Consider the following 7,948-nt stretch of genomic DNA (forward strand, 5'->3'; position numbering starts at 1 on the left):
TTATTATATTCGAAATCATTCATCGAAGTAATCATTATTAATATTTAATGCAAAATTTAAAATTAACGAAATTTATTTCATCCTATTTCCGTGTTATAAGATATAACAAAAATATGATTTTATTTAAATTCAAATTTAAAATTAATAAATTCTATACTAATGAATGCCAAAATTATTCAAATTTGATATTATTAATAAAATTAATTATTATTAAAAAATGAAACGATGCCTGAAAATACAGAAAGAAACGCATAGATGCATCTTCCTCTCTATTTTTCCATACAAGTATTTGGTTGTTAGTACTGAAATAGAGAAAGAAGCGCAAACTAATGTGTAGCATGCTTGAGAAATGGTTGTGTTACTTCTTCTTTCCACATCGTAACATACAAAATCGAAAAATATGCGATTTGACTCAAGTTTCTATCTACTATGTGTTGATCTTAACAAGTATTACATCAATAAAGAATTAGAGAAGAAATAAAGTAAAAAGATTATCCAAGACATATAATCTAAAGATAAAATATGCACGAGATAGATCGAGTTCAAAAGGCAAACCAAATGTGAACAAAATTTGAATACAATTAAGAGTAAATAGTTGCATTCATGTTTGGGTAGTAAAACAAGGTCGCTTCATTCAGTTCTCGACACTCTCCTCCGACAATACCCCATCACCCTCATCATCAAGTTGCTGCTGGTTCACATTGTTGAACCTCGGGTAAACATATACTTCGCCTGATGTTGTCTCAATGTGAATGAGGAAGAGATTGCTCCTTAACATTCGAAAATAAATAACGGCGCTGCGTTCTACATGGTAACGTTGGCGGAGCATGGTGGTCAGATCATCCATAAAGAAACCACCTTCACCATCATGGTTGACCCGACAATGGAAATAGTTTCCAACAGGGTCCCATACCTCAATAACATCATCTACTATATCGCCCCACATATTCCAGAACCTCTGTGGGATCCTCAATTCTACTTCCTGCAAACACAACAACATAAAATGAGTATCAATGACATAACTAAATAAAGTTTAGAGAATAGGCGAAAGTTGTTTGTTAACCTCTTGGGGTTGCCAGAGCAAGTTGAAACGCTTGTAATCCTGACCCCAGTTCTCAGCAGCCATAGTGGTAATTGAAAGATCAGTATTTGTGATAGTGAAAAAACATAAAAGAGTTGGAAGTGTATTGAGTGTTTGGGAAACAAGGTTCTTTATAAAGACATGAAAATATGTTGCTAGAGGACTCCTAATGAATTTGTTATTTTTCAAGAACAAATGATGATGACTATTTGTCGATTATACCGTTTAATATATGTTAGTTTTCTTCAATATACAAAATAAAAATAAGGAAACGATACAGTAGAAGAAAAAGGTACAACAGTGGTATAGAGAAGTGAAGGAATATTGATTGTGTGTTTTCCTGATTATAGAGTAGATTGGTACATATAGAATCTATATATATGTGAAAGGAAGGTTTTCTTCAAGAAAACCTATGCCATGTGGCACCTCCCAACTCATCCAGTTTCCCTCCAAGAAAAAAAAATGCATTCTAATTTAATTTCATCTATTATTAATAGTTTCTTATCCTATTTGAGTCACTGGATTGTATTTATTATGAATATTATGTTTTTCAAATTTCTAGGAAATTATATTATCACGAAGTTTCTTCTTTCCAATTTTAATTTTAATTTTCAGCATTATTTTTTTTGAATTCAAATCAAATAAATATTTGCTTTTCTAGACACTCATAATTAATTTTCCTAGGTACCAAAAAAGACACTCATAATTAACAAATAATATCTTATAATTGAAATTAATTAATGTAACAAAAAGAATTAATGACGAAGTTTCTTATTAAGAATATTATGTTTTTCAAAATTCTAAGAAATTCTATTATCACGAAGTTTCTTCTTTCCAATTTTAATTTTAATTTTCAGCATTATTATTTTTTGAATTCAAATCAAATAAATATTTGCTTTTCTAGACACTCATAATTAATTTTCCTATGTACCAAAAAAGACACTCATAATTTAAAAATAATATCTTATAATTCAAATTAATTAATGTAACAAAAAGAATTATTGACGAAGTTTCTTATTAAGAATATTATGTTTTTCAAATTTCTAAGAAATTCTATTATAATGAAGTTTCTTCTTTCCAATTTTAATTTTAATTTCCAGCATTATTATTTTTTCAATTCAAATCAGATAAATATTCTGCTTCTTGACACTCATAATTAATTTTCCTATGTACCAAAAAAGACACTCATAATTAACAAATAATATCTTATAATTGAAATTAATAACTGTAACAAAAACAATTAATGACGAAGTTTCTTACTAATAATATTATGTTTTTCAAATTTCTAAGAAATTCTATTATCACGAAGTTTCTTCTTTCCAATTTTAATTTTAATTTTCAGCATTATTTTTTTTAAATTCAAATCAGATAAATATTTTCTTTTCTAGACACTCATAATTAATTTTCCTATGTACCAAAAAAGACACTCATAATTAACAAATAATATCTTATAATTGAAATTAATTAATGTAACAAAAAGAATTAATGACGAAGTTTCTTATTAAGAATATTATGTTTTTCAAATTTCTTAGAAATTCTATTATCATGAAGTTTCTTCTTTCCAATTTTAATTTTAATTTCCAGCATTATTATTTTTTCAATTCAAATCAGATAAATATTCTGCTTCTTGACACTCATAATTAATTTTCCTATGTACCAAACAAGACACTCATAATTAACAAATAATATCTTATAATTGAAATTAATGATTGTAACAAAAACAATTAATGACTCTAATTAAAACTTAAAATTAATTAATATAGTTAATTACTTTTTTGAAATTCAGATTTAATTTACAAAATCAGAATTCTTAAGCTATTTTGAATTTAAATATTTTTTTTTTTGAGTAAGAATTAAAATATTTTTTGATATAATGCAATTTAAAAACAATTCGGATATAAAGAACATAATTAACTATAAAAACCATATCATTTATTATTTAAAAAATTCGAATTCATGGTGAAATTAAATTATTTACAAATATTTTTATTTGAAATTTTATAACTAATTTTTTTATTGTGAAAATTTTATTATTTTTTTGAACGCCAACGTAGTGTAGACTACACGCTTTCACCTCTTCCAGTACTGAGTACATCATGTTTTGGCACCAGAAGTTTCAGTTGAAGCAAACTTACTGCATGCCAAAATGCTAACAACACAACAAGTCAACACCTACCTATCTGGCTATGAATAAAAGCTCTTTTGTTCTTCGGTCGACCTATCAAAGGTCATCAGATAACACTAGCCCTATCCTTAAGAAAAACCTAATATCAACAGTCATATGTTTTTTTTTTTGAGAACAAAAGATATTGCATTGATAAAAGAAAGAGTTATGAGAACAATCCTCTCATATAGATTAAAAGAAAAACTGAATAAGGAACAAAAACCCCCTCCAAAATATCAACAGTCATATGTATCTTTGAAACAAACACATAAACATGTCACTTTGCCTCTTCTGAACCCTTAAGATAAGAAGATTCACCATCTCCACTGTTGTGCGCCGCAGCAGAGCTTCCTTGGCCGTCTCCACCAGCTGTTCCAGTCTCAGAAGCATCTTGCTTGTTTCCACCACAGGCATCATTCGGACCGGCAGACGAAGGTGGACCGCCACTGCTGCCGCCTCCATGAGCAGCCTCGTTGTTGTGCATTGGATGCATGCCATTATTCATCCCTCCAGGTCTCAGCCCCATCTGCCCTTGGATGGCCTGCTGGTGTAGCTGTGCTGCTGCTGCTGTTGTTGCTGATCCTGCATTTGATGCAGATTGCCAAATTGCATTGGCATTTTTTGGGGGAACATTCCTTGTTGCTGAGCCATTGCTGCAGCCTGAGGATGTTGCATGTAGAACCCTTGTTGCATCGCATGATGTGGCGCCATCTGTGGAGGCATGGCAGGTGTTTGTGGCTGTGAATCATCAATTGCAGCTAAGTACATCAAATTCTTTTGAAGCTGGGCTTGGTATTGGGCACATTCTGCAACATTTACATGGAATTTTATTTGAAAATATATCAAATATTAGAAGAAAAAATTAAAATTCGAAAATATAACAAAATAAATCATAAATTCGATAAAACCTTTTTGTTAATTTCACATTTGAATCCCGAATTTTCTTCAATACATTATTTTTTAAAACTTGTGTTAATATTAGATTGATTGTAAATTAGTATAATAAGAAAATAAATAATTGCAAATTACAAAAAGTATTTTTTTTTAATTTTCACAATATTATTTTTTTAATTTTGAGTCTTTCCAAAAAAATTCAAATCAAATAAATATTTCATTTTTTAGACGCTCACAAGTAACAAAAATTAATGCCTTATAATTAAAATTAATGACTCTAATTAATGCCTAAAATTAATGAATAGATTAGTAATTATTTTTTGAAAGGATAAATAGATTTAATTATGTTTTTGAAATTCAGATTTAAATTACAAAATCAGTTTTCGAAAGCTATTTTGAATTTAAATATTTTTTAATATCATGCAAAATATACCATTTGTTTAATATATTTTTGGAAAGCTATTTTGAAATGATTGTTGACTTTACGAATCAATCATGGTTTATTATTGTACATGAAACATATATGGTAATTTGATATCTATATATATATATATATATATAATACATTAAAACAAGGTTTTTTTTCTAGAATGTATTGCCTTGTGGCACCCCCATATCATCCCAATTCCCTCCAAAACAAAAAAGCAATAACACATTAATTCTTAAAAATATTTAAATCAGGCAGCAAATAAGGATTCTGCCCCTGACCTTGCTATTCCTGTCAAAAAATCGCCTCTAGTTGCTGGTTCTGTGGCCATTGAGGATTCCGCTATTGTTGTCTCGACGGGTGCTACACCTAGTGAAGATTTTAAGGTGTATGTGGATGATGAATTGAAATTTTGCATGAAGGCTGAGTCTGGTTGCGAATTGGATGCACGGGACTGGCGTGAGTATGGCGATCAGATTATTCGTTCTATTATTTCAGACTTTGATATGAGGATGAATGAGTTGAGGGTCACGCCGGTGTCGAAATTTCTTGCGCGGTCCGAATTTGTGACCTGTGTTGCTAGTAAGCCCTTGGTTGAGGGTGTGCGCGATGAGTTAGCGGATGTACATTCGTGTGATCGGGACGCTTGTGCCGATAACGGGTTAGAGGAGGCGCATGTTGCTAGCCATGGTGATGGTTCCACTGAGGTGTCGCTTCATGTTGTGGTCTCTCGTTTTGATGCGTTGTCTAATGAGGGGCATGTGAATGATATTGCTCTAGTTTCGGATGATTATATGGAATCTCCATCTCGCCGCAAGAGGGGTCGGCCGAAAAAGATTATTGGTCGTGGTAGGAATAATAAGGTTCTTGGATTCACTAGACGTCGTTGGAAGAAGAAAGTGTTTGAGGATATAATTTCTGAGGATCTGCAGTCGCCGGCACTATCTGTAACACCCCGATTTCGGTGGCGTCACTTTAGTAACCAAAAAGAAAATAAAGCGGAAAAATATGAATATTTTTTTTTCGATTTGTTTAAATGATAAAATAAAGACTTGTCGAAATAAAGAATCTACAGCGAAAGATAAACATAACTAATGTACAATATATTTACAGCCCCCGCTGTAAGTAGTGAACCTAGTCACGAGTATCCTCCAGTGACGGGAAGTAACCGAAAGTAGTGCCCGTGAGCAAATATGTACAAGCCAGAATAAAAGGTCAAGTGTTCGTAATACAGTCCTCCAAAACGAAAGTAGGTCAGCCCAAAACGGCCTAAACAAGACCTCCTAGTCCGACCAACTCTCTGTGATTTCCAAAAAGAAAACCACACAAAAAGCTAACGGTCGGGGACCTACCCTGCCCCAAAATAAGAACATGACGACCAGAGCTATAACGCTACTCCTACCCTAATCCTGTCCAGAGAAGTACACCCCGGCACTCCCAACTACATGCTGGCATGATCATCGTCCGAATCAGAATCCAGGACGACTAGGTCAATGTCTACAACCATCCCCTCTCTCGCTACTGCAACATGCTCCTGGGCTGGTCTCGCGGGTCCGGGACCCGATCCAAAGTCATCAGCAATAGCAACAGTAGGTGAGCTAGAGTCCGATGAAGTCCCTCCCACAGGCTCCTCCTCCGAGGGGTCCTCGTCGTCAGAAGACGACGGTGGTGGTGGTGCTCCTACACCGGGTCCACAGTGCACGCCGGGTGGCAGATTAAAGCTGACAGTGTAACGCTTCAGTACTCCCTCCGTCAAATGTCCCAGACTGTCGACACGATCCTCCATTATTCTCCCCGAGTAGATCGCTCTGTGGCCAGCGGGGTCGACCACCCATGAGCCGGGGATCTCCTGATCAAGCATCTCAAACCTAGTCCCCCCCGAAGGGTGGACCTTCGTAAACCAATCCGCCATGAACATCTGACAATGGGCGTAGTCCGCCAAAACACAAACAACAGATGCGAGGGTCAACTCAAAGAATTACATAAGTAACACACCCATTAGATAAAGTTTAAGGGATAGATACTTAGGCTTAGAAGTTTGTGATAGCATTATAAATTGTATATCTTCCAATTGAATGTAAATGATGATTACTGACAAATAACATATATCAAGTAAGATTAACAAGTAACAATCACACTCGGTAACTAAGTCAGTATGCATGGTGCATGAATGAGATGACGAGGAACAAGATGCAATCCGGAATGATGGGCACCATCGAGTCAGTCCTATCACCGGCCACAGTGGGATCATTTCCGCTTGGGTGTCTCTTATACCAAACAAAATGTAGTCAGATCAGCAGTATACCCGCAGGCCTGCCATTTCTATCTGCTACTAAGAATCACCGGAGTGTTCTGATGTGGAAATCCAGGTCTTATGGCCATTTTGGAATCCACCGAGGTCCGGCATCCCACCGTGTATAAACCTCAAAATGTGTGAATGAATGCAACGTGATTAGTCAAACAACGTCTCCGACCTCACTCGTCACGTCGTCACGTGTTCTAGCTAACTTATTGTCTCTAAAAAGAATACCCTAAGGTAAATGTCGATTCTGCGACAAAAGACAATTAAATATAAAAAGAGTGCAATCACTCGTGATAACTTCTCGAGTCATCCGAATCATCTAATTCCGATGGTCAAAACTGCTCAGCGAGTAAAGAGTACCAATGTACTTGGGACTTATAGTTCCCCGACTTATCCTTTAGATAGCCAAACAAATAAACTGCTCATCGAGCAAAAGAGTATCAACATACGTAGAAACTTATTAGTTTTCCCCAAAACTTGGATTCGACGACACTTCTCATTTTCCAAAAATAATATCCAAACCCTAAGCTTTCATATGAGATTGTTATCATTATTTAAAGGGTTCAGAGGTTGTTTAGTGTATTATGAATTTTCCTCATAAAATAGTTTCCATTTAGTTTTACCTCTAATCTTATGAGTTTAAAAGATCCCATAATCCCAAGTAACTCCCAAAGAAGGTCTCGATCCGTTAAAACAATAACAAGGCCCGAACCTCCGTTCTTCCCGTCAAACTTTCCCAAAATCTCTTGATAAATTTGGCATAACTGTCTGTTATCCTCACTCTAACGTACAACAGGTATATGTGTGATTGCATAATCAAATTAGCACAATCCAGCAGTCATGGCACATATATCAACACATCCTAGATTAACCATTTAGCAAATAACATGTGAATCAATATCAACACATCCTAGATTAACCATTTAGCACATAACATGTGAGTCAATATCAAAAACAAATCCAGCGATAAATAATCAACATTGTCAGCCGAAGCCTCAGAAAACATTTCCCAGTCAATCACAATCAAGTGCATAAACAATAAATTAAGTCGAATTCTTTGACACCTAAAGCATTATCTAG

At 34.3% G+C, this 7,948-nt stretch overlaps 1 pseudogene; it reads right to left on the minus strand.

Moving 5' to 3' along the window:
• Positions 1–3,483: 3,483 nt before the first annotated feature.
• On the minus strand, positions 3,484–7,353 carry LOC130749662 (GRF1-interacting factor 3-like; annotated as a pseudogene).
• Positions 7,354–7,948: the final 595 nt, after the last annotated feature.

The sequence above is a fragment of the Lotus japonicus genome, chromosome 3 (genome assembly GCF_012489685.1).
Source record: "Lotus japonicus ecotype B-129 chromosome 3, LjGifu_v1.2".
Lineage (NCBI taxonomy): Eukaryota > Viridiplantae > Streptophyta > Magnoliopsida > Fabales > Fabaceae > Lotus > Lotus japonicus.